The sequence below is a fragment of the Bos javanicus genome, chromosome 18 (genome assembly GCF_032452875.1).
Source record: "Bos javanicus breed banteng chromosome 18, ARS-OSU_banteng_1.0, whole genome shotgun sequence".
NCBI lineage: Eukaryota > Metazoa > Chordata > Mammalia > Artiodactyla > Bovidae > Bos > Bos javanicus.
The window spans coordinates 50,791,879-50,817,541 of NC_083885.1; the positions used below are offsets into that span (position 1 = coordinate 50,791,879).

At 45.4% G+C, this 25,663-nt stretch overlaps 3 long non-coding RNA genes across 14 annotated transcripts in view; 1 reads left to right on the plus strand and 2 right to left on the minus strand.

Annotated features, from left to right (window-relative positions):
• Window positions 1–25,663, minus strand: part of LOC133230655 (uncharacterized) — a 26,042-nt gene continuing 379 nt past the window's right edge. Inside the window, exon 2 of the long non-coding RNA XR_009730933.1 lies at window positions 1–1,520. This is a non-coding gene — a long non-coding RNA (uncharacterized LOC133230655). The remainder of the gene's footprint in view (window positions 1,521–25,663) is intronic.
• LOC133230652 (uncharacterized) lies at window positions 15,455–21,766 on the minus strand. Of its 12 annotated transcripts, XR_009730926.1 has the most exons (6): window positions 21,524–21,766; window positions 21,127–21,428; window positions 19,377–20,513; window positions 18,819–18,861; window positions 18,020–18,055; window positions 15,455–17,152 (listed from the first exon to the last, which is right to left on the minus strand). It is a non-coding gene; the product is annotated as an uncharacterized LOC133230652 (long non-coding RNA). The 12 variants fall into 12 exon arrangements; XR_009730922.1 differs by lacking the exon at window positions 21,524–21,766 and having other exon boundaries at window positions 18,819–19,655; window positions 20,362–20,513; window positions 21,127–21,475; XR_009730921.1 differs by lacking the exon at window positions 21,524–21,766 and having other exon boundaries at window positions 18,819–19,655; window positions 20,331–20,513; window positions 21,127–21,475.
• LOC133230651 (uncharacterized) overlaps window positions 25,411–25,663 on the plus strand; it is a 6,306-nt gene continuing 6,053 nt past the window's right edge. Inside the window, exon 1 of the long non-coding RNA XR_009730919.1 lies at window positions 25,411–25,653. This is a non-coding gene — a long non-coding RNA (uncharacterized LOC133230651). The remainder of the gene's footprint in view (window positions 25,654–25,663) is intronic.

The window sequence follows — 25,663 nt, forward strand, 5'->3', positions numbered from 1 at the left end:
TGCATTTACTTATATCTTTATTTTACTCAGGTATCAGGTTTCGATTTTCTTTTTTTTTTAAGTTGTAGATGGAGGGCACCACGGGTCGGGGGAGTGGGGCATGGACAGGGTGTTTTGGGATGCGAGGAGAAGGAGTCTCATCGGTTGGATTCAGAAATAAGAATGTGAAGCAGAGAACGTGGCAATGTAACAACCATCTGCAGCCCTCGGGGAGCATTCTCAAGGGACGAGGCTTCCCATTTCAATGAAAACTCAAGATTCAGCAAACTTCCAAGATATTGCTCTGGAGGGAAAAGAAGGCTCAAACCTCAGGCAAATCCCAGTGCAGAGATCAGTACCCTTGTTGCAGGAAGGGGGACCCCTTCCAGGGCCCGAACCTGGGCTCTTGTCTAACACTCGGAAATGAATTGTCGGAGGAGACACATGTGCTGACAAAGCAAGACATTTTCTAGGGAAGGAGCACCCGGGTGGAGAGCCATAGGGTAATGGAACCCAGGAGAACAGCTCTGTCCCATGGTTTGTGGTCTCGGGTGTTATGGTGATGGGATTAGTTTCCGGGTTGTCTGTAGTCAATCTTTCTGACTCAGAGTCCTTCCTGGTGGTGCACGCCTTCTTCAGGCCAGATGGATGCCAGAGAGAAGGATTCTGGGAGGTGGGCGGACATGCGATGTCTCCTTTGGACCTCTCCCAAACTCTTCCGGTTGGTGGAGGCTTATTAGTTCCGTGTTCCTTGCCAGAAGCTCCTGTCATAAAACGACTCATGCAAATGGTTACTGTGGTGCCTGGCCAGGGTGGGCAGTTTCAACCAGTGCGCTTGCCCTAACACCCTGATCACCGGAACCATCTCTACTTAGCTGGAGAGGAAAGACTCAGCAAGCAGCTGAGAAAAGCTGACCAATCCTGGTTAGAACAAGGTGAGCAGTCTTTGCCAGAAAACCAAGGTACCCCTGACCTTGCTTTGTCTGAAGGACATTGTAGCACTGAACAGCTTCTGCCAGAAGGGCACTGCAGCACGAGAATATACTCTATGGAACATTCCAAAGCAAAAGAAAACGTCAAACCAAAAGGCACAGGCAGAATATGAGCAAGCTACGCGTGCTGTGAAGAAACAAGAATTTGAGAGGCAAAAACAAGAGAGAGGAGAAGCTCCAAGGCTCTACCAACACAAGAAAATGCAAGTGTTCAAGATGCGGAGCCAAAAGACTCTCAAAATGGCAAGCCAAATACGGATTTACAAATGGAGTGTTTTCTAAGAAAATACTGGAAAAGAATTAAGGGTAAAAACTTAGGGTAAAAATATCTACTTGCCATTGAGTAGGTTTGTATAGGGGCTGTCCCTCCTAACATGTAACAATTTTTCAACATAAATTGCATTCCGAAGGAAAACAGTGGCAACTTATGGCCTGGGTGCAGTCTGGCCATCATGTAATTAACATCTCCACTTGGTGCTTCAGTATCTGTAATGTGGCTCACAGGATAAGGCTCAGAATATTATCTATAGCCCTTCAGAAACAGCTATGCTTAATGACTATGTTATTATTAGTCTCCTTTGACACTTTTCCTTTGCTTTCCCATCTCTCACTTCTTTGATTGCAGTCATTCTTTGACTAAAGTTTTCCTCAGATAGAAGAAAGGCAGGCACATGGCAGGGCATGGGGCGCAAGGACCATAGGGTTCTGCTCCTGTTTCAATACCTGTGCTCCTGGAGAAAGGGGGATGCCGCTAAAACATTGTCTGCCCAGAGGGTGTGCAATGGAGATGCTGAGCCCTTGGGGTACCTGTGGGAAGCCTGGAAAGGGGGAATTGTGTCCCTTTGGGAGTGCAGGCTATCTTAGATGAGAGACCGTTGACGCAGGCACTGAACAAAACAAAATATGTGCCAGTTGTTGATTGAACAGAATTAGTGGTTTTGACAATATTGGATGTTGGGTCTGGGGGCTCTAATCGATGAAGCCACAGTATTATTAGTAGTCATCCAGTATGAAATGCTCTAAATTTCCCCCCAAATCTTAGGCCAGGTAAGGTTCGGGTGTCAAATGGAGAAGTGGGGATAATCACCCACTAGGTGATTATCTCTTTTAATAATTAATAGATATTAATTAATATCAATCAATTAATTTAATAATATATGGATAATTTAAAAATTAAAAGAGACACTGTAACATATATTAAAGTTAAACCAATTTTCTTGTGATTGTGAATTGGTTTCATAAAACAGCATCCTAGGGACCGCTCCCCCCCAGTTAAAACAGTTAATGTGCTCCAAAGTAAATGAAAACATAGTCTTCAAAGATGAAAATTTTGTAAAACCCTAATTACTAAAGATGCTTACTCCTTGGAAGGAAAGTTATGTCCAACCTGGATAGCATATTCAAAAGCGGAGACATTACTTTGCCAACAAAGGTCCGTCTAGTCAAGTCTATGGTTTTTCCTGTGGTCATGTATAGATGTGAGAGTTGGACTGTGGAGAAGGCTGAGCGCCGAAGAATTGATGCTTTTGAACTGTGGAGTTGGAGAAGACTCTTGAGAGTCTCTTGGACTGCAAGGAGATCCAACCAGTCCATTCTGAAGGAGATCAGCCCTGGGATTTCTTTGGAAGGAATGATGTTAAAGCTGAAACACCAATAGTTTGGCCACCTCATGCGAAGAGTTGACTCACTGGAAAAGATTCTGATGCTGGGAGGGATTGGGGGCCGGAGGAGAAGGGGATGACAGAGGATGAGATGGCTGGATGGCATCACTGACTCGATGAATGTGAGTCTGAGTGAACTCTGGGAGTTGGTGATGGACAGGGAGGCCTGGCATGCTGCGATTCATGGGGTCTCAAAGAGTCGGACACGACTGAGCGACTCAATTGACTGACTGACTGACAGTGTCTCTGCCCATAAGCGATATTTTAAAACAATGGCTAGTATGACTGGAAATTTAGGCCAGGCATCAGTTAAAGTGAAACATTATATTCTTCTATTTTATATGTAGATGGGCTTCCCTGGTGGCTCAGATGGTAAAGATTCTGCCTGCAATGCAGTAGATGGGGTTCCATCCCTGGGTCGGGCAGATCCCTGGAGAAGGGAATGGCCACCCACTCCAGTGTTCTTCCCTGGAGAATTCCATGGACAAAGGAGCCTGGAGGGCTACAGTCCGTGAAGTTGCACAGCGTCGGACACACATGAGCAACGAACACTTTAACTTTTCATATATACTTACCTGCATTGCCAGCCAGATTCTTAACCACTTAGTCCACTAGGGAATCCCCAGATGTCTGGGTAGATTCTCGGGAGAAAGGGCTTGTCTCTGATGAGGCTGGTGTCCCTTCCCAAGTCCTCAGCATCCCCTTTTCACCTACAGCTTCCTGGTCTCTGTCTCCAATCCCTGCCCACAGTATGCCCTCCTGGGGTCCATGTTGAAGCTGGGGGCGTCAAGGACCCAGATGCCAGTCTTCAAGGGACTGAATAGGGTCAGAGCAGAGGGGAGGAGCAGCTCTTGTGAAGTCTTAAGAAAATCCACTATTGTGTTAGAGGACTTATCACTGTGGGATGTTTATGACCAAGATTTCCGTTTGCTTATGATTTACACATCCCAACTCTGCCTGCCTAACCAACAAGACTGATTTGAACCTGGAGAGACATCACTAACATGATGGTAACAGTGTTCAGGAGACAAAGATTACCAGCTTGCCTTCCTGTACTGGTTCCTCCACTGCAGGAACCAGGACAAAATATAGAAATGGAATATTTGCTGTTACCGGCACCACACGAACGTTACCTTCCTGCCTGTGTGCCTCTTCGGTGGTTCTTTGTGACCCTTTGGACTGTGGCCCCCCAGGCTCCAATATCCATGGCATTTCCCAGGCAAAAATGCTGTAGTGGTGTGCCATTTGCTACTCCAGGGGATCTTACGCATCCAGAGACCAGACTCAAGTCCCCGGCTTGTCCTGCATTGCAGGCATATTCTTTACCCCTCAGCCATCCTGATAACGTGTACACTTCACCCTAAAGAAATAAAGTGCATCTGAACTCTCCTGTGGCCTCCTGCCTGTTTCTGTGCTGACTTCCTTCTCCTGGAGGGCTGAGACACCAGGAGGGGCAGACCAGGGAAGGGCCAGATTGTAACCCAGCAGGACCCACTGAGGCTTTTCCAGAAGAAACCCCCAGTCAAGTCCTCCACCAGCCTTTTGTCTGTAGAAAATCTTTCACCAAATAATCCATTTAGGGGCTTCCCTGGTGGTCTGGTGGCTGAGACTCCACCAGTCAAATTCATGGGCTGAAGGTAGGATCCAGGTCGGGGAATAAAGATCCCTCATGCATTCTGGCACAGATCGGGGAAACCAAAAATAAATTTCATCAGAGCAGTGAGAGGATCCTGAAGGGGAAAATGTCAAACAAGACAAAATAACAAACAAGCCATCAAACAAAGTCAAGGACTTTTCTTCCTCAAGGTCTCTTGATAATATTTGTGCCTTATGCGTGAGCTATTTTGCAGTTACCAAAACCCCCACCAGGCTGAACAAGTGAACTGCTGCCCACAGCAGGTAGACCCCAGACTGGCTGGAACAAGAAGGCTGATTCTGCAGCCTCCCCACTGCCTCAACACCAGCCATGGCTCCATAAACACTAAAGACTCCACATATCCGCTCCAGGCTGGCACTCACGGTCTTGGGGGCACTAGGCCAATGTGGGCCAATTTTCCTAGCAAAGCAGTAAAGCTCTTTCTTTCTACCTCACCCAAACTTCTTTCTTACAAACTTCACTTTGCCTTGGTGTGCAGAGGCTGAATTTGGGTAACAAATTTGGAGACCAGTGTGGGGTTGGCTTAGGGGTGACCCCCTGGGTGTCCCCTGGCTCCAGCACACTCTCTAGATTTTTCCTCCACGCAGCCTCTTTCCAGAAGGTTGGAATGCTGGGAAGATTCCTTCAGAGGCCTGAATTCTGAGGACCCGTGTCAAGAAGGCTGAGCCCCAGTCATACTCGGTCCACCAAGCAGGCAGTAGGGACACCAAGGCGGTAGAGGAGGGAAGAGGAAGGGCCGCTCCAGAGGGTGGGAAGGCCACCTTCGCCTCAAGGATGTTCCTGTCTTCCTCCAGCTTGAATTTTGCTGCTCCAAGCAATTATTTTGAGGAAGGAGAAAGACAGCATCTTGGACATTGAGACATCTCAGCCAGCATCTGGGTGAATCCCCCACTCTGTATCCGAGGCTCCTTCAACGTGTCCATCTGAGGAACATTTGTTTCCATCTGGGGAACGTTGAGTGCCTGTCTGTTTAGTTTTCATGTTGGAAATTCCACCTGTGAGGTCTAAGGACTAAGGTCATGGTCTTGGCAGGAATTGGAAACAGCCACTCTGAGCTTTATGCTTTCTGGTGTCCTCCGCCTCATATAAGATTTCCATCAGCTAATGAGATCTGGTTTGCATTTTGCTCATAGGTGTCTGATCAAAAATGGGAAATGCTCCTTTGATTTCCTCTGATAACCTCCTAGGACACATTTTGGATGACTGGTGCAAAATGACCTACACGTTTAAACATATCAATAAAGACAAAATAGTTTAACACCATGTAGTCGCAATATTAGACTTTAGAGAAAATGGTTGAGACGAAACTCTTTTGAAATTTTAGAACTGGTTCTTTTTGCATGTGCAGATGGAGAGAGATGGCTTGATGACACCCTTTAGTTTTCTAGAACACTCACCCTGAGAGAACAAAGATATTCTTAGGAGAAGTTGATGTTAAGCCTCACCATGTCCCTAAGTATTAATACAAACACAGCCCACATTGCCTGCGTTTCAGCCTTGGCTTATTTCGAAGAACTGAAACCGAGCCGGGAGACGGGTGGAAGGAGGAAAGAAAAAGACGCCTTTGGTCTCAAGTGTGAACATTTGACGGTTCTCTCTGTTTTTCATCAGCTGACAAGTTTAATTGCAGGGCCTGATTCATGAAATGTAAAATGATGAAACAGATCTCTGCTCATGTGTTTGTCTCCATGAGTGTCTTTGTCTTTAGAAAACATTCCTGAGGTTAACTTCTAAATGAGCTCTATTCCATTGACTCAAAGTACAATAAGTGCTTACAAATGGAGTATTTCTGAGTCACAAAATCTGAGAAATGTCCAACATTAAGTCTCTGTGTGGTACTGACATCAGTTTAGCTTGTTAACTGTGTCTGATTACTGGAGACACGAGACACCAACATTCTTTTCTGTACTTAGCTCTACTGCTAGTCACTAGGTCATACCTGTGGCAAAAGTTGTCAGCAAGAAAGTTCACTCACACTGATAACTGTCATAAATAACTGAGATAAATGGTATAGAAGCTTTTAGGTAAGCTCTTGAAAAGAATTACACTTTGTATTTTGGACACTCAGGAATTTAAACCATTATAGTTTTGTTAAATTAAATTCAATGATGAGAATTCATTGAAAATGTAAATCAATTTTAGAGAAAACAGTGAAACATTGAGTGCTGAACAAGTCTATGTTTACTTACCTTTCCTTTTATGAAAAAACACTAAACATTTTTGAATTTACTAAGTACATATGTCGTACGACAGAAAGAAAAATTGTACCCTAAGATATGCATGTCTTATATGTTATAAAATATACTGTTGATACAAAAATTAAATTGCCTATTTCTTGATCTTCAGTTTTAAGGGATTTTGCTAATGTGATATGATTTAACATCTACTAAAAACAAATTGGAGTTTCAGACTCAGCACCAGTCCTTCCAATGAACACACAAGACTGGTCTCCTTTAGGATGGACTGGTTGGATCTCCTTGCAGTCCAAGGAGCTCTCAAGAGTCTTCTCCAACATCACAGTTCAAAAGCATCAATTCTTCAGCACTCAGCTTTCTTCACAGTCCAACTCTCACATCCATACATGACCACTGGTAAACCATAGCCTTGATTAGATGAACCTTTGTTGGCAAAGTACTGTCTCTGCTTTTTAATATGCTATCTAGGTTCGTCATAACTTTCCTTCCAAGGAGTAAGCATCTTTTGATTTCATGGCTGCAGTTACCATCTGCAGTGATTCTTAGCCCCCCAAAATAAAGTCTCTCACTGCTTCCACTGTTTCCACATCTGTTTCCCATGAAGTGATGGAACCTGATGCCATGATCTTAGTTTTTGAATACTGCACTTTAAGCCAACTTTTTCACTCTCCTCTTTAACTTTCATCAAGAGGCTCTTTAGTTTTTCTTTGCTTTCTGCCATAAGGGTGGTGTCATCTGCATATCTGAGGTTATTGATATTTCTCCCGGCAATCTTGATTCCAGCTTCTGCTTCTTCCAGCCCAGCATTTCTCATGATGTGACTTTAGCAAGAATTGTGTACATTTCAGGATTGATTATGATTAAATATAAGTTAATTAAGTAAATAACTTTTATTATTAATAGTAAGCTGCAACAATTCTGGAATTTGGTTTTCTCTCTCTGTTAACAGAACAAACTTTTTCTGGAATATGAGCTGCCTTGGAGAACAGATGGTAAGTCTCTTTCTTAGCTAACTCCGAGTGTTCCAGAGGAACTGTGAGGCATCTCAGAGGGAAATATTAGATTAACTAGCATCACTGGTATGTTAAACACCATGGGGAGCATTATCAAGTGAATGAGAAGCCTTCTCAGGTTATACTGGGATGGATATTATTAATAGAGATTTGCCACACACACACAAAAAAAATGGAATTCCTACGAACCTGGTAGGTCCCAATGTCATAATTAGGACATACCAGGGCATACCAAGTTCTGCTACCAAGTCATAATTCTGGTTATTGTAACCAAGTTTCTTAACCCATTACATTGTGCTCAGTTGTGTCACCATATCTTTCAGTCTTTAAGTCAGTCACACATAGTTATTATATATATATATTATATATATATAAGTACATAGTTATTGTACTTGGATGGTTTTGCAAAAGGTCTTCATCTCCAAGAAGATTCATAGCAGAGACCATTTTGATGAGCACTGATGTCTGATCAGTTTCACACTATACCAGGCAACTAAGTGGATAAGATATTTTAAAATCCCAATTAAAAAACCCTGCTGGTATTATAAAAGTATTTAACAAAAGATGAAATACTGAGTCAACTTGTAAATATAGTTTTAAAGTTTATGGGGGTTTTTTTGCTCTGAAATATTATTGATCTGTTGGCTTTCTAGATAAAGCCCAGCCCTTCCCCTCAAGCTACTAATGATTGACAGCAATTGAATAAATGCCCTCTGTGAGTAAAACAGAAATATGTTACTTTTCTCTTGCTTGGTTTCTCAGAAGTTAGAGATGCTTAACTCTGAGCAGCCTTATCAGGTAAATAAAAATGACCGTCTCATGACATTTGCAATAATCTTCATATGTCGGGGCCCTTATGAAGAGAGAAATCAGCAAGCAAAATCAAATGACAGGATTTGGGCCTGGACTTCCTGAGGTTAGAATGGTGTTGGTTCCTTGTCTTCTGGAATTCAGTCTGAGACTCTTTTTTGTACCTATGGTTTTATGATTTACTTATTTAGGCATTCTTGGAGGCTGGTCTTTGATGTAGCACATAGGCTCTTCATTGCTACTAAGGCTTTCTCTGGTTGCAACACTAATTCTGAGCGAGACAATTCAAGCTCTAGCCTCACAGCAAGGACCACTGGGACATGACATATTTATCAGATGGAAACACTCGAAAACTCATCTTGCTTGTGGCCCTCTATAATAGGAGGACTCTTGAAAAATATCACAAATCATTAATCATTATTCTCATTGTAATATGCTTTCATATTTTGCAAATGTTTGTCCAGGGGCTAGGATAAAGTGATCAAAGAGAGAAATAATATTTCCTTAACACAAACTGTTGATGCTAACAAAGCTTGGAACTTGAGATTATTTCCAGCTCTTGTGTCCTTTCCTCAAATCAGATAGGTTGACTCCCCTTGGAATTGTAGCCCAGAAGGAACTTACGAGGCCTTCGTAGATCCCCACCCACGTGCACCTGCCTTTGATCTATGAAAAACAACTTTAGTCAAGAATGTCTTTAATCATAGCAGTGAGAAAATACAGAAATAAAGGAAACTGTCAAAGAAGTCAAAATAATAATATCGTAGCAATTAAACAAACTCATGGACTGCTAGTTCTTCCTCAAGGGCTATCGATAATATTCGGAGCCAGGACCTTTGACCCCTTTTACAGAATCTGAAACCTCTGCCAGATGGAAGAAGCCCACAAGCAGGAAGACCTGAGACCGCCTGGAACCACAAGGGTGATGCTGCTGCTCCCCGAGACCTCATCACAGACCCAACAGAAGAGCATCCTCGAGTTGATCAGGCTCTGCTCCTTGAACAATGTAAGACTCCTCAAACCCCTCCAGGACCAGACACATGGCCTTTCCTTTATTTTAATATTTTATTTATTTATCTATTTATTTGGCTGCCTTGGTTCTCATTTGCAGATGTAGGATAGTCCCTACCTCTGATGGGATCTTGCTTGTAGCGCAAAGACTCACCAGCTGTGGGGCGAGGGCTCAGCTGCTCCTGGACTGTGAGATCTTAGATTCCCCACCAGGGATCGAACCCACGTCCACTGCATTTCAAGGTGGACTCTAAACCACTGGACCACCACGGAAGTCCCAGGACACAGTCTTGAGGGCAATTTGCCTGTTTGGTCCCCCTTGTGTGGCAAAGCAGTAAAGCTAGTTTTTCCATTTCACTTAAAACTCTCTCTCTCAGATGTAACCTGGCCCCAGTACACGGAGGCCCAATTTTGGCAAGGAGATCTGGAGGGAAACCAGAAGCAATTGGAAGAACAGGGTCTTGGGGGCAGGAGGGCTGAGGGACCTGAATCCCAGCGGGGTGGAAGGCTGCGAGGTGCCAAATGGGACATTCCGGAGGGGAGCCCTGAGGAGGTGTCCTGTGGGCAGCAGGGGCGGCGCCCGCACAGACGGACTCCTGATCTCAGCGGAGGGGCCAGAGGAACTCGGGCGGCCCGGAGAGGAGTCAGGGGCACAGGGCTCGGGCGCCAGTCTTCTAGGGACAGAACAGGGTCAGAACAGAGGGAAGGAGAAGCTCTGCGCCACGGAGGAGCCCCCGGAGTGTGAGGACTGCCCTGGAGGGGAAGCGTGTGGACGACGGTGTGGACTCCAAGAAGTTCCGTGCTTCCCAAGGCGGGGCCCAGGAGGCTGGCAGTTCCAACAGTGCCAGATGCACCTGAGGCCTCTATTTGCCTCAAGGAGGGAAACTGGGAATGCAGCCCCGTCCCTCCCCCACCAGAGTTACTCCTCACCCTGACTTTCCCCCCGATCCTTCAGGGCAGTGCCCCTCTCTTCACCCCCTGCCCCCTAAACTCGTCTGCCATCACCGGCATTTCTAGATTCTTCTGGGCTCTGCACACTCCTAGGCCTGCCCCGTCCTCGATTCTCTGCCCCTCCCCGCTCTCCAGGTTCTAGATTTCAGACACGCTGGGACCTGGGCTGCAGTGCTTCCACGTGGACACACATCTTGAGCCACAGACAAGAAGGAAACGACAAGGGACTAAAAATAACTCTACATACATGAACAGCTGGGGCAAATGATGCACGAGATAAAAAAAGGAAAAAGATCAAAACTCCAGTCACCCCTTCAGAGCTGGAGAACTAAAGAGGGACCTGGACGTGATGCCTGCACAGAGCACCACCAAGGGGCTGGGCAGACCTGGCAGTCAGCCCTCCGGCCCAATGCTGGACCCAGCCTGCCCTCACCCCACTTAATGGACCAGATTTCCCACACGCACCCCTACACCCCCTCACCCCCCAGGAGCAAACAAGGCAACTTGTCACTTGACTCCCTTCCTGATGCACCCAGAGCCCCAATAAAACCTTGTCTGAATTTCCTGTCTGGCCTCTTATCAATGTCTATTGACTGAGGATTCCAAGAACCCTGGTGGGTAACATCCCCTTCCGGCTCTGCACACTCCTAAGTCAACACACTCCTCCCTTTCCTCCCTCCCCGCTCCCTGTGTTCTAGACTCTTCTGTCCTCGGTGCCATCCCCTCCCTGGACTCTGAATCTGTTTTGCCTCCACTGTGGTCTCAGTTTGGTTCACCTACTCACACATCTCAGCATCTCTCAAACTTGGCTGATGCATGACTTTGACTTCAAGGTGGGCATTCACTTTCCTACAGAGCTTCTCCAGATGCTGCAGGCCCCACCCAGACTCCCTCTAAGAGAAATCCTGCCCTTCTCAGCCTGGTCCCAGCTGGAGCCTGGAAAGCCTGCCCTCTGTCCCACACTCTAGATCCCACCCCAAGACCTCTCACCATTGGCCTCCCTCACTTCCCCTGGGCTCGAGTCCAGCAACCCTTTACTCACACACCCAGGCTCAACTCAGTTCGTATTAAATTCTAAAATTATTTCATTGATAATTTTGAAAGGCACTTTCCATTTACAGCTCTTACAACATATTGCCTATATTCCCGTGTTGTACGCTCCATCCTTGAAGCTGTCTTAGGGCTTCTCAGGTGGCACTAATGTTCAGGAATCTGCCTGCCAATGCAGGACACATAGGAGACACGGGATCGATCCCTGGGTAGGGGAGATCGCCTGCAGAAGGAAATGGCAACCCAATCCCAGTATTCTTGCCTGGAAAAGTCCATGGACAGGGGAGCCTGTCTTCCTCCCAGCAGTTGGTACCTCCCCCTCCCCATATTTAAGCTCCTGCCCTCCCACCAGAAACCACTAGTTTCAAAATATCCTTCTGCTGCTTTTTTTGTTATATCCACTACTGGCCAGGAAAGTAGTGTATACAACAATTTTTTTTTTGTTATATCCACTACAAGAAAACAGTATAAAAGTATAAAAACTTTTTTCTTATATCCACTTCATGTACCGTCAAGAAAGTTCTGTATATAGAAACAAAGTGTTACTTTGTGCCACTTTGTTGGATACTGTGCTGTAATCCAACAGCACAGTAAGGAGTAGCCAAAACACAGCCTCTAGGAGATGGAGACTTCCCATATGTCTGTCAGAGCAAGTAAATTCAGGACCTAGACTAAAAGCAACAGAAACGCTCACTTTTTCGGCATGGAGACACTGATTTATTTAACCTCCAAGACAGACCATCCACCAAAATGTCCATCAATAAAGAAATAAAGGGTAACTGGTCCATCTATATACTGGAATACACTAAGCCATCAAAAAAACCGAAGGAAAGAAGGCCATTGGCAGCAGCTGAAATGGACCCACAGATGATCATAAGTAAGTGAAAGACAAATATCCTAAGCTATCACTTCTAGATGGAATCTCAACATGGATACAATAAACTTCTTGACAAAACATAAACAGCCTCCCAGACTTAGAAACAGTCCTTATGGTTACCAAAAAATGAAAGTTTGGGGGCAGGGAGAAATTAGGAACATGAAAATAACAGATACACTACTGTTTATAAAATAACCTACAAGGACCCACTGCAAAGCACAAGGAACCCTACTCAACATTCTGTAATGACCTACATGGGGAACGAAACTGAAAAAGAACATATAAGGCATGTGTGAATTATTCAAGTTGCTGTACACCTAAAAAAAAACACCCACCACAGTGTAAACTATCTATATATTCCAATTCAAAATAAGTGGCAAAAATAGAAAGACCAAAAAAAACCAAAACAAAACTGAAGAGTCTATTCTGCTCAGGCCTTGGGACCTGGGCTGATGTCACATCCCTGGAGCCTGAGTAGACTTGGGTCCCCAGACTGGACTGTCGTGGAGCTGAGGGTCTGGTGAGGGTGCACCAGGCAATGAGCCCCGCACTGTGACAGACATGAACTTCCTTTTCCCCTCTGTATGAGCCCACAGTCTCCAGATCCAGGCGGGTCCTCCTGCAGCAGAACCAGCCATAGTGCCCCCAAAGGATGGTGGAGCCTCTGGACTGGAAGAATTTTGCAAAGTCCCCTGGGCTCTGCGTCTCCTGGTGGTGGGGTTGGGGTTCCCACCTCCAGCTTCCTTCCTTAGCGTCACCCCACCTGTGGATGACACCCCCTTCTGCAGAGTGGTGTTGCGACTGGGATCTGTCTTGGGAATGGAGGGTAAGGGGGAGGAAGTAAGGAGACACAAGTCTTAAGCATAGCCGCTCTCACTGACAACCCAGAAACAGGACTTGTCCTAAGGCTCTGGTTGCCCAGGTACCCAGCGTTGGGCATGAAGAAATGCTGCCACCTTGTGGCCATTTCCCACAACAACCGCTTGAAAGCCGGAGCTGATGGCTATTCACAAGCCTGCCCTTAAGAAATGCCCTGGGGTAAATCACCGGAAAAGAATTCAAAACAGGGCGGATCTTCAAAAAGCTAATTGCAAGAGGTAAGTTGTACTCACAGTGTAGAAGATAAACAGGGACCTGGAGAGATACTCAACATCACAAAGTATAAAGAACTGCAAATCAGTACTCGAATAAGGTTTCACCCTACACTGGTCAGAATGACCATCATCAAAATGTCTATTCTCCCAGTGTTTATTGCAGCACATGGAAGCAACCTAGATGTCCACGGATAAAGAAGTTGTGGTATGTATATACAATGGAATAATAATAAGCTATAAAAAGGAAAAAAGTTGAGTCAGTTCTAGTGAGGTAGCTGAACGTGCTGCTGCTGCTGCTAAGTCGCTTCAGTCATGTCCAAATCTGTGTGACCCCATAGACGGCAGCCCACCAGGCTCCCCCGTCCCTAGGATTCTCCGGGCAAGAACACTGGAGTGGGTTGCCATTTCCTTCTCCAATGCGTGAAAGTGAAAAGTGAAAGTGAAGTCCCTCAGTCGAACCTAGAGCCTGTCATACAGAGTGAAGAGAACAACAAATATTGTATATTAATGATATATATGGAATCTAGAAAAACGGTATTGATGAACCTGTTTTCAGGAAGGAATGCAGACACAGATATAGAGAAGGGACTGGGGGACTAGGGAAGGAAAGAGTGGGGTGGATGGAGAAAGTTGCATCGACATAGATACACAGCCGAGTCTCAGACAGACAGCCTGAGAAGGTGCTAGACAGTACAGGGAGCCTGCCTGGCGCTCTGTGATGAGCCAGAGGGTTGGGATGGGGTGGGGGGAGAGTCTCGAGGGATGGGATACATGGATATAACTATAATTATGACTGATTGACATTGTTGCATGGCAGAAACCAACATGACATTGTTAAGCACTTTTCCTCCAATTAAAAAATAAAAAATTTTTAAAAAGATTTTATGCTAAGTCACTTCAGTCATGTCCAACTCTTTGTAACCCCATGGACTACACAGTCCATGGAATTCTCCAGGCCAGAGTACTGGAGTGGGTAACCTTTCCCTTCTGCAGGGGATCTTTGCAAGCCAGGGATCAAACCCACGTCTCCAGCATTGCAGACGGATTCTTTAGTAGCTGAGCCACAAGGAAAGCCCAAGAATACTGGAGTGGGTAGCCTATCTATTCGCCAGTGGATCTTCCTGGACCTAATTAAGCTGAAAAATTTTGCACAACAAAGGAAAACACCGACTAGAGGGCAATGACATATGAATGGGAGAAAATAGGTACAGATCATGTAGGAGTCACTGATATGAGGACCTGACAAAATAAGCAAGGTGGCGTGTGCAACCAAAAGCAGCAGACTCACTGATAGTTTGAATGACTAGTGGTTTCTAGTGTGAGGGCAGGGGCTTCAGTACGGGGGAGGAGGAGTGGGAGGTACAAACTGTTGGGAGGAAGACAGGCTCCCCTGTCCATGGAATTTTCCAGGCAAGAATACTGGGATTGGGTTGCCATTTCCTTCTGCAGGCGATCTCCCCTACCCAGGGATCGATCCCGTGTCTCCTGTGTGTCCTGCATTGGCAGGCGGATTCCTGAACATTAGTGCCACCTGAGAAGCCCTAAGAAAACTTCAAGGATGGAGCATACAACATGGGAATATAGGCAATATGTTGTAAGAGCTGTAAATGGACAGTGCCTTTCAAAATTGTCAATGAAATAACTTACTTTTAGAATTTAAAACAAAAGAAGTGAGTTGAGCCTGGGTGTGTGAGTAAAGGGTCACTGGACTCGAGCCCAGGGGAAGTGAGGGAGGCCAATGATGAGAGGTCTTGGGGTGGGGTCTAGAGTGTGGGACAGAGGGCAGGCTTTCCAGGCTCCAGCTGGGACCAGGCTGAGAAGGGCAGGATTTCTCTTAGAGGGGGTCTGGGTGGGGGCTGCAGCATCTGGAGAAGCTCTGTAGGAAAGCGAATGCCCACCTTGGAAGTCAAAGTCATGCGTCAACCGAGTTTGAGAGATGCTGAGATGTGTGAGTAGGTGAACCAAACTGAGACCAGAGTGGAGGCAAAACAGATCCAGGGTCCAGGGAAGGGATGTCACGAGGACAGAAGCATCTAGAACACAGGGAGCGGGGAGGGAGGAAAAGGAGGAGGGTGTTGACCTAGGAGTGTGCAGAGCCTGAAGGGTATGATACGCACCAGGGTTCTAGGAATCCTAAGTCAATAGACACTGATAAGAGGCCAGACAGGATATTCAGACAAGGTTTTATTGGAGCTCTGGCTGCATCAGGAAGGGAGTCAAACAAGTGACAAGTTGCCTTGTCTGCTTCTGGGGGATAAGGAGGTGTCGGGGCGCGTGTGGGAAATCTGGTACATTAAGTGGGGTGAGGGCAGGCTGGGTCCAGCATTGGGCTGGAGGACTGACTGCCAGGTCTGCCCAGCCTCTTGGTGATGCTCTGTGCAGGCATCACGTCCAAGACCCCATCTTTGCTCTCCAGCTCTGAAGGGGTGACTGGAGTTTTGATCTTTTTTCTTTTTTTATCTCATGCATCGTTTGCCCAAGCTGTTCAGGTATGTAGAAGTATATTGAGTCCCTTGTCGTTTCCTTGTTGTCTGTGGCTCAGGAAGATGTGTGTCCACGCGGAAGCACTGCAGCCCAGGTCCCAGCGTGTCTGAAATCTAGAACCTGGAGAGCGGGGAGGGGCAGAGAATCGAGGATGGGGCAGGCCTGGGACTGTGCAGAGCCCAGCGGAATCTAGAAAAGCCGGGGATGGGGGATGAGTTTAGGGGGCAGGGGGTGGAGAGAGGGGCACTGCCCTGAGGGATGGGAGGGGAAAGTCAGGGTGAGGAATAACTCTGGTGGGGGAGGGGCGGGGCTGCATTCCCAGTTTCCCTCCTTGAGGCAAATAGGGGCCTCAGGTGCATCTGGCACTGTTGGAACCGCCAGCCTCCTGAGGAGCCCCGCCTTGCGAAGCACAGAGCTTCTTGGAGTCCACACCATGGTCCACAAGCTTCCCCTCGGGGTGATCCTTAAACTCCGGGGACTCCTCCGTGGCACAGAGCTTCTCCTTCCCTCTGTTCTGACCCTATTCTGTCCCTTGAAGACTGGCGCCCGGGCCCTGTGCCCCTGACTCCTCTCGCGGCCGCCCGGGTTCCTCTGGCCCCTCTGCTGAGATCAGGAGCCCGTCTGTGCGGGCGCCGCCCCTGCTGCCCACAGGACACCTCCTCAGGGCTCCCCTCCGGAATGTCCCGTTTGGCACCTCGCAGCCTTCCACCCCGCTGGGACTCAGGTCCCTCAGCCCTCCTACCCCCAGGACCCTGTTCTTCTAATTGCTCCTGGCTTCCCTGCAGATCTCCTTGCCAAAACTGGGCCTCTGTGTACTGGGGCCAGATTTCATCTGAGAGAGAGAGTTTTTAAGTGAAATGGAAAAACTAACTTAACTGCTTTGCCACACACGGGGGACCAAGCAGGCTAATGCCCTCAAGACTGTGTCCTGGGACTTCCGTGGTGGTCCAGTGGTTTAGAGTCCACCTTGAAATGCAGTGGACGTGGGTTCGATTCCTGGTGGGGAATCTAAGATCTCACAGCCCAGGAGCAGCTGAGCCTTCGCCCCACAGCTGGTGAGGCTTTGCGCTACAAGCAAGATCCCATCAGAGGTAGGGGCTATCCCGCATCTGCAAATGAGAACCAAGGCAGCCAAATAAATAGATAAATAAAATAAAATATTAAAATAAATAAAAGGCCGTGTGTCTGGTGGAGGGTTTTGAGGAGTCTTATAGTGTTCAAGGAGCAGAGCTTGATCAACTCGAGGATGCTCTTCTGTTGGGTCCGTGATGAGGTCTCGGGGAGCAGCACAATCACCCTTGTGGTTCCAGCCGGTCTCAGGTCTTCCTGCTTGTGGGCGGCATCGTTCACTTCTTCCATCTGGCAGAGGTTTCAGATTCTGTGAAAGGGGTCAAAGGTCCTGGCTCTGAATACTATCGATAGCCCTTGAGGCAGAACTAACAGTCCATGAGTTTGTTTAATAGCTATGATATTATTATTTTGACTTCTTTGACAGTTTCCTTTATTTCTGCATTTTCTCACTTCTATCATTAAAGGCATTCTTGACTAAAGTTGTTGTTCATAGAAGAAAGGCAGGTGCACATGGGTGGGGATCTACAAAGGCCTCCTAAGTTCCTTCTGGGCTACAATTCCAAGGGGAGTCAACCTATCTGATTTGAGGAAAGGACACAAGAGCTGGAAATAATCTCCAGTACCAAGCTTTGTTAGCATCAACAGTTTGTGTTAAGGAAATATTATTTGTCTCTTTGATCACCTTGTCCTAGCCCCTGGACAAACATTTGCAAAATATGAAAGCATATTACAATGAGAATAATGATTAAGGATTTGCGATATTTTTCAAAAGGGTCCTCTTATTTTAGAGGACAACAAGCAAGATGAGTTTTCGAGTGTTTCCATCTGATAAATATGCGGTGTCCCAGTGGTCCTTGCTGTGAGGCTAGAGCTTGAATGGCCTCACTCACAATTAGTGTTGCAACTAGAGAAAGCCCGCACTAGCAATGAAGAGCCTGCGTGCTACGTCAAAGACCAGCCTCCAAGAATGAGTAAATAAGTAAATCATAAAACCACATGTACAAAAAAGAGTCTCAGACTGAATTCCAGAAGACAAGGAACCAACACCATTCTAACCTCAGGAAGTCCAGGCCCAAATCCTGTCATTTGATTTTGCTTGCCGATTTCTCTCTTCATAAGGGCCCCCAAATATGAAGATTATTGCAAATGTCAGGAGACAGTCATTTTTATTTACCTGATAAGGCTGCTCAGAGTTAAGCATCTCTAACTTCTGGGGAAACCAAACGAGAGAAAAGTAACATATTTTCGTTTTACTCACAGAGGGCATTTATTCAATTGCTGTCAATCATTAGTAGCTTGAGGGGAAGGGTTGGGCTTTATCTAGAAAGCTAACGGATCAATGATATTTCAGAGCAAAAAAATAATAATAATAATAATAATAACCCATAAACTTTAAAACTATATTTACAAGTTGACTCAGTATTTCATCTTTTGTTAAATACTTTTATAATAGCAGCAGGTTTTTTAAATTGGGATTTTAAAATATCTTATCCAGTTAGCTGCCTGGTATAATGTAAACTGATCAGACATCACTGCTTGTCAAAATGCTCTCTCCTATGAATCTTGTTGGAGATGAAGACCTTTTGCAAAACCATCAGAGTACAATAACTATGTGTGACTGACTTAAAGACTGAAAGATATAGTGATACAACTGAGCAGAATGTAATGGGTTAAGAAACTTGGTTACAATAACCAGATTTATGACTTGGTAGTAAAACTTGGCATGCCCTGGTATGTCCTAATTATGACATTGGGACCTACCAGGTTTGTAGGAATTTCTTTTTTTTTTTTTTTTTAGCAAATCTCTATTAATAATATCCATCCCAGTATAATCTGAGAAGGCTTCTCATTCACTTGATAATGCTTCCCATGGTGTTTAACATACCAGTGATGCTAGTTAATCTAATATTCCCCTCTGAGATGCCTCACAGTTCCTCTGGAACACTCGGAGTTAGCTAGAGAAAGAGACTTACCATCTGTTCTCCAAGGCAGCTCATATTCCAGGAAAATTGTGTTCTGTTAACAGAGAGAGAAAACCAAATTCCAGAATTGTTGCAGCTTACTATTAATAATAAAAGTCATTTACTCAATTAACTTATATTTAATCTTCATCAATCCTGAAATGTACGCAATTCTTGCTAAAGTCACATCATGAGAAAGCTGGGCTGGAAGAAGCAGAAGCTGGAATCAAGATTGCCGGGAGAAATATCAATAACCTCAGATATGCAGATGACACCACCCTTATGGCAGAAAGTGAAGAAAAACTAAAGAGCCTCTTGATGAAAGTGAAAGAAGAGAGTGAAAAAGTTGGCTTAAAACTCAACATTCAGAAAACTAAGATCATGACATCAGGTCCCATCACTTCATGGCAAATAGGTGGTGAAACAGTGGAAACAGTGGCTGACTTTATTTTTGGGGGGCTCCAGAATCACTGCAGATGGTGACTGCAGCCATGAAATTAAAAGATGCTTACCCCTTGGAAGGAAAGTTATGACCAACCTAGACAGCATATTAAAAAGCAGAGACATTACTTTGCCAACAGAGGTCCGTCTAGTCAAGCCTATGGTTTTTCCAGTGGTCATGTATGGATGTGAGAGTTGGACTGTGAAGAAGGCTGAGCGCCGAAGAATTGATGCTTTTGAACTGTGGTGTTGGAGAAGACTCTTGAGAGTCCCTTGGACTGCAAGGAGATCCAACCAGTCCATCCTAAAGGAGACCAGTCCTGGGTGTTCATTGGAGGGACTGATGCTGAGGCTGAAACTTCCATTTATTTTTAGTAGATATTGAATCATATCACATTAGCACAATCCCTTAAAACTGAAAATCAAGAAATAGGCAATTTAATCTTTTTATCAACAGTATATTTTATAACGTATAAGACATGCATATCTTAGGGCACAGTTTTTCTTTTTGTCATACGAGATATATACTTAATAAATTCAAAAATGTTTAGTGTTTTTTCATAAAAGGAAAGGTAAGTAAACATAGACTTGTTCAGAACTCAATGTTTCACTGTTTTCTCTAAAATTGATTTACATTTTCAATGAATTCTCATCATTGAATTTAATTTAACAAAACTATAATGGTTTAAATTCCTGAGCGTCCAAAATACAAAGTGTAATTCTTTTCAAGAGCTTACCTAAAAGCTTATACACCATTTATCTCAGTTATTTATGACAGTTATCAGTGTGAGTGAACTTTCTTGCTGACAACTTTTGCCGCAGGTATGACCTAGTGACTAGCGGTAGAACTAAGTACAGAAAAGAATGTTGGTGTCTCGTGTCTCCAGTAATCAGACACAGTTAACAAGCTAAACTGATGTCAGTACCACACAGAGACTTAATGTTGAACATTTCTCAGATTTTGTGACTCAGAAATACTCCATTTGTAAGTGCTTATTGTACTTTGAGTCAATGGAATAGAGCTCATTTAGAAGTTAACCTCAGGAATGTTTTCTAAAGACAAAGACACACACGGAGACATACACACGAGCAGAGATCTGTTTCATCATTTTACTTTTCATGAATCAGGCACTGCAGTTAAACTTGTCAGTTGATGAAAAACAGAGAGAACCGTCAAATGTTCACACTTGAGGTCAAAGGCTTCTTTTTCTTTCCTCCTTCCACCCGTCTCCCGGCTCGGTTTCAGTTCTTCGAAATAAGCCAAGGCTGAAACGCAGGCAATGTGGGCTGTGTTTGTATTAATACTTAGGGACATGGTGAGGCTTAACATCAACTTTTCTCCTAAGAATATCTTTGTTCTCTCAGGGTGAGTGTTCTAGAAAACTAAAGTGTGTCATCAAGCCACTCTCTCCATCTGCACATGCAAAAAGAACCAGTTCTGAAATTTCAAGAGTTTCATCTCAACCATTTCCCCCAAAGTCTAAAGAATATTGTGACTACATAGTGTTAAATTCTTTTGTCCTTATTGATAGGTTTAAACGTGTAGGTTGACCAGTCATCTAAAATGTGTCCTACGAGGTTATCAGAGGGAATCAAAGGAGCATTTCCCATTTTTGATCAGACACCTATGAGCCAAATGCAAACCAGACCTCATTAGCTGGTGGAAACCTTATATGAGGGGGAAGACACCAGAAAGCATAAAGCTCAGAGTGGCTGTTTCCAATTCCCGCCAAGTCCATGACCTTAGTCCTTAGACCTCACAGGTGGGATTTCCAACATGAAAACTAATCAGACAGGCACTCAGTGTTTCCCAGATGGAAACAAATGTTCCTCAGATGGACATGTTGAAGGAGCCTTGGATACACAGCGGGGGACTCACCCAGATGCTGGTCGAGAAGTCTCGATGTCCCAGACGTTGTCTTTCTCCTTCCTCAAAATAATTCCTTGGGGCAGCAAAATTCAAGCTGGTGTGGGCTGGAGGAAGACAGGAACATCCTTGAGGCGAAGGTGGCCTCCCCACCCTCTAGGGCGGCCCTTCCTCTTCCCTCCTCTACCGCCTTGGTGTCCCCACTGCCTGCTTGGTGGACCGAGTATGACTGGGGCTCAGCCTTCTTGACACGGGTCCTCGGGGATCAGGCCTCTGAAGGAATCTTCCCAGCGTTCCAACCTTCTGGAAAGAGGCTGCGTGGAGGAAAAATCTAGAGAGTGTGATGGAGCCAGGGGACACCCAGGGGTTACCCCTAAGCCAACCCCACACGGGACTCCAAATTTGTTACCCAAATTCGGCCTCTGCACACCAAGGCAGAGTGGAGTCTGTAAGAAAGAAGTTTGGGTGAAGTAGAAAGAAAGAGCTTTACTGCTTTGCTAGGAAAAATGGGCCACATTGGCCTAGTGCCCCCAGAGCCGTGAGTGCCAGCCTGGAGTGGGTATGTGGAGTCTTTAGTGTTTATGGAGCCATGGCTGGTGTTGAGGCAGTGGGGAGGCCGCAGCATCAACCTTCTTGTTCCAGCCAGTCTGGGGTCTACCTGCTGTGGACAGCAGTTCACTTGTTCAGCCTGGTGGGGGTTTCGGTAACTGCAAAATAGCTCACACATAAGGCACAGAACATTACCAAGAGACCTTGAGGAAGAAAAGTCCTTGACTTTGTGTGATGGCTCCAGTATTATTATTTTGTCTTGTTTGACGTTTTCCCCTTCAGGATTTTCTCACTGCTCTGATGAAATTTATTCTTTGTTTTCCCCCATCCTCGCCAGAACGCATGAGGGATCTTTGTTCCCCGACCTGGATCCTACCTTCAGCCCATGAATTTGACTGGTGGAGTCTTAGCCACCAGACCACCATGGAAGCCCCTAAATGGATTATTTGGTGAAAGATTTCCTACAGACAAAAGGCTGGTGGAGGACTTGACTGGGGTTTCTTCTGGGAAAGCCTCAGTGGGTCCTGCTTGGTTACAATCTGGCCCTTCCCTGGTCTGCCCCTGCCTGGCGTCTCAGCCCTCCAGGAGAAGGAAGTCGGCACAGAAACAGGCAGGAGGCCACAGGAGAGTTCAGATGCTCTTTATTTCTTTAGGGAGAAGTGTACACGTTGTCAGGGTGGCTGAGCGGTAAAGAATATGCCTGCAGTGCAGCACATGACGGGCACTTGAGTCTGGTCTCTGGATGCGTAAGATCCCCTGGAGTAGGAAATGGCACGCCACTACAGTATTTTTGCCTGGAAACCCCATGGGCATTGGAGCCTGGGGGGCCACAGTCCGAAGGGTCGCAAAGAACCACTGAACAGGCACACAGGCAGGAAGGTAACATTCGTGCGGTGCCGGTAACAGCAAACTTTCGGTTTCTATATTTGTCCTGGTTCTTACAGTGGAGGAACCAATACAGGAAGGCAAGCTGGTAATCTTTGCCTCCTGAACACTGTTACCATCATATCAGTGATGTCTCTCCAGGTTCAAATCAGTCTTGTTGGTTAGGCAGGCACATTTGGAATGTGTAAATCATAAATCTTGATCACAAAGATCCCACAAAAATAAATCTTTTAACATAAAAACTTGTAAGATTTCGCAAAAATAGCATAGATACTGAAGTGGTAGATAAATAGAGATTAAACCGTAAAGACTTCAGGTCGTTTGTGACCAAACATTGCCTTAAATATATACAAGGTCTTCTTCTGTAAAGAACTCAGGCCCAGCTGGTTCCATGCCACGGAACCTATCTTTTGTAGGGCCCATCCCACCAAACATTTGACTAGGTGTTTAAGCAGCCGTTTGAAGGGCGTCCGGGCCTGCTCCATTCTATATAATTGTAATTTATCTTCTACAAATTTACTTATTTTCTCTGTGAGAACATCAGCAAGTGTATTTTGAAGAGTTTCCATTAGCTCGGTCTTGGTGAAAGAAATCAATGTCTCCATGCCAAAACACTGAGCTTCTCTGAGTGTGTCTGTTCCCCTTAGTCCAAGTCCTCTATTTATTTGCTCTCAAATCCTGCACTTTTTATCAGACAAACTAGGCTACTTTTGTAGCTCTTTTTAGCATGCAAAAAAAAGGCTCTAAAGGGCAGCTGGAAATCCCCACTTCAGCAAGTCCCCAGTTCAGGAAGTCCTCAGTTAGAGTGCATTTCTCACTGTGCTCTTAAATATGTTCACCAAGATTTAAATGTTCAACCATCTGTTGAGTGTTACTACAACTACCCTAGCTTTACTTCCCTGTGACTCATTGTGGTCACTGTGACTCATTGTGGTCCTTGCCCTAAGGGAGTTTGCTTTAATGCAACCATCTCTGACTTTGTTAAAAAAAAAAAAAAAAAGAAGAATAGGGGGAAAAGAAGAACACTTTAAGGGAAAAAAGAAAGAAAAGCCAAATCAAATTACTCAGTGTCTCATTAATATGTATTAGAAAGAATGAACAAAGTCAGAGATGGTTGCATTAAAGCAAACTCCCTTAGGGCAAGGACCACAATGAGTCACAGTGACCACAATGAGTCACAGGGAAGTAAAGCTAGGGTAGTTGTAGTAACACTCAACAGATGGTTGAACATTTAAATCTTGGTGAACATATTTAAGAGCACAGTGAGAAATGCACTCTAACTGAGGACTTCCTGAACTGGGGACTTGCTGAAGTGGGGATTTCCAGCTGCCCTTTAGAGCCTTTTTTTTGCATGCTAAAAAGAGCTACAAAAGTAGCCTAGTTTGTCTGATAAAAAGTGCAGGATTTGAGAGCAAATAAATAGAGGACTTGGACTAAGGGGAACAGACACACTCAGAGAAGCTCAGTGTTTTGGCATGGAGACATTGATTTCTTTCACCAAGACCGAGCTAATGGAAACTCTTCAAAATACACTTGCTGATGTTCTCACAGAGAAAATAAGTAAATTTGTAGAAGATAAATTACAATTATATAGAATGGAGCAGGCCCGGACGCCCTTCAAACGGCTGCTTAAACACCTAGTCAAATGTTTGGTGGGATGGGCCCTACAAAAGATAGGTTCCGTGGCATGGAACCAGCTGGGCCTGAGTTCTTTACAGAAGAAGACCTTGTATATATTTAAGGCAATGTTTGGTCACAAACGACCTGAAGTCTTTACGGTTTAATCTCTATTTATCTACCACTTCAGTATCTATGCTATTTTTGCGAAATCTTACAAGTTTTTATGTTAAAAGATTTATTTTTGTGGGATCTTTGTGATCAAGATTTATGATTTACACATTCCAAATGTGCCTGCCTAACCAACAAGACTGATTTGAACCTGGAGAGACATCACTGATATGATGGTAACAGTGTTCAGGAGGCAAAGATTACCAGCTTGCCTTCCTGTATTGGTTCCTCCACTGTAAGAACCAGGACAAATATAGAAACCGAAAGTTTGCTGTTACCGGCACCGCACGAATGTTACCTTCCTGCCTGTGTGCCTGTTCAGTGGTTCTTTGCGACCCTTCGGACTGTGGCCCCCCAGGCTCCAATGCCCATGGGGTTTCCAGGCAAAAATACTGTAGTGGCGTGCCATTTCCTACTCCAGGGGATCTTACGCATCCAGAGACCAGACTCAAGTGCCCGTCATGTGCTGCACTGCAGGCATATTCTTTACCGCTCAGCCACCCTGACAACGTGTACACTTCTCCCTAAAGAAATAAAGAGCATCTGAACTCTCCTGTGGCCTCCTGCCTGTTTCTGTGCCGACTTCCTTCTCCTGGAGGGCTGAGACGCCAGGCAGGGGCAGACCAGGGAAGGGCCAGATTGTAACCAAGCAGGACCCACTGAGGCTTTCCCAGAAGAAACCCCAGTCAAGTCCTCCACCAGCCTTTTGTCTGTAGGAAATCTTTCACCAAATAATCCATTTAGGGGCTTCCATGGTGGTCTGGTGGCTAAGACTCCACCAGTCAAATTCATGGGCTGAAGGTAGGATCCAGGTCGGGGAACAAAGATCCCTCATGCGTTCTGGCGAGGATGGGGGAAAACAAAGAATAAATTTCATCAGAGCAGTGAGAAAATCCTGAAGGGGAAAACGTCAAACAAGACAAAATAATAATACTGGAGCCATCACACAAAGTCAAGGACTTTTCTTCCTCAAGGTCTCTTGGTAATGTTCTGTGCCTTATGTGTGAGCTATTTTGCAGTTACCGAAACCCCCACCAGGCTGAACAAGTGAACTGCTGTCCACAGCAGGTAGACCCCAGACTGGCTGGAACAAGAAGGTTGATGCTGCGGCCTCCCCACTGCCTCAACACCAGCCATGGCTCCATAAACACTAAAGACTCCACATACCCACTCCAGGCTGGCACTCACGGCTCTGGGGGCACTAGGCCAATGTGGCCCATTTTTCCTAGCAAAGCAGTAAAGCTCTTTCTTTCTACTTCACCCAAACTTCTTTCTTACAGACTCCACTCTGCCTTGGTGTGCAGAGGCCGAATTTGGGTAACAAATT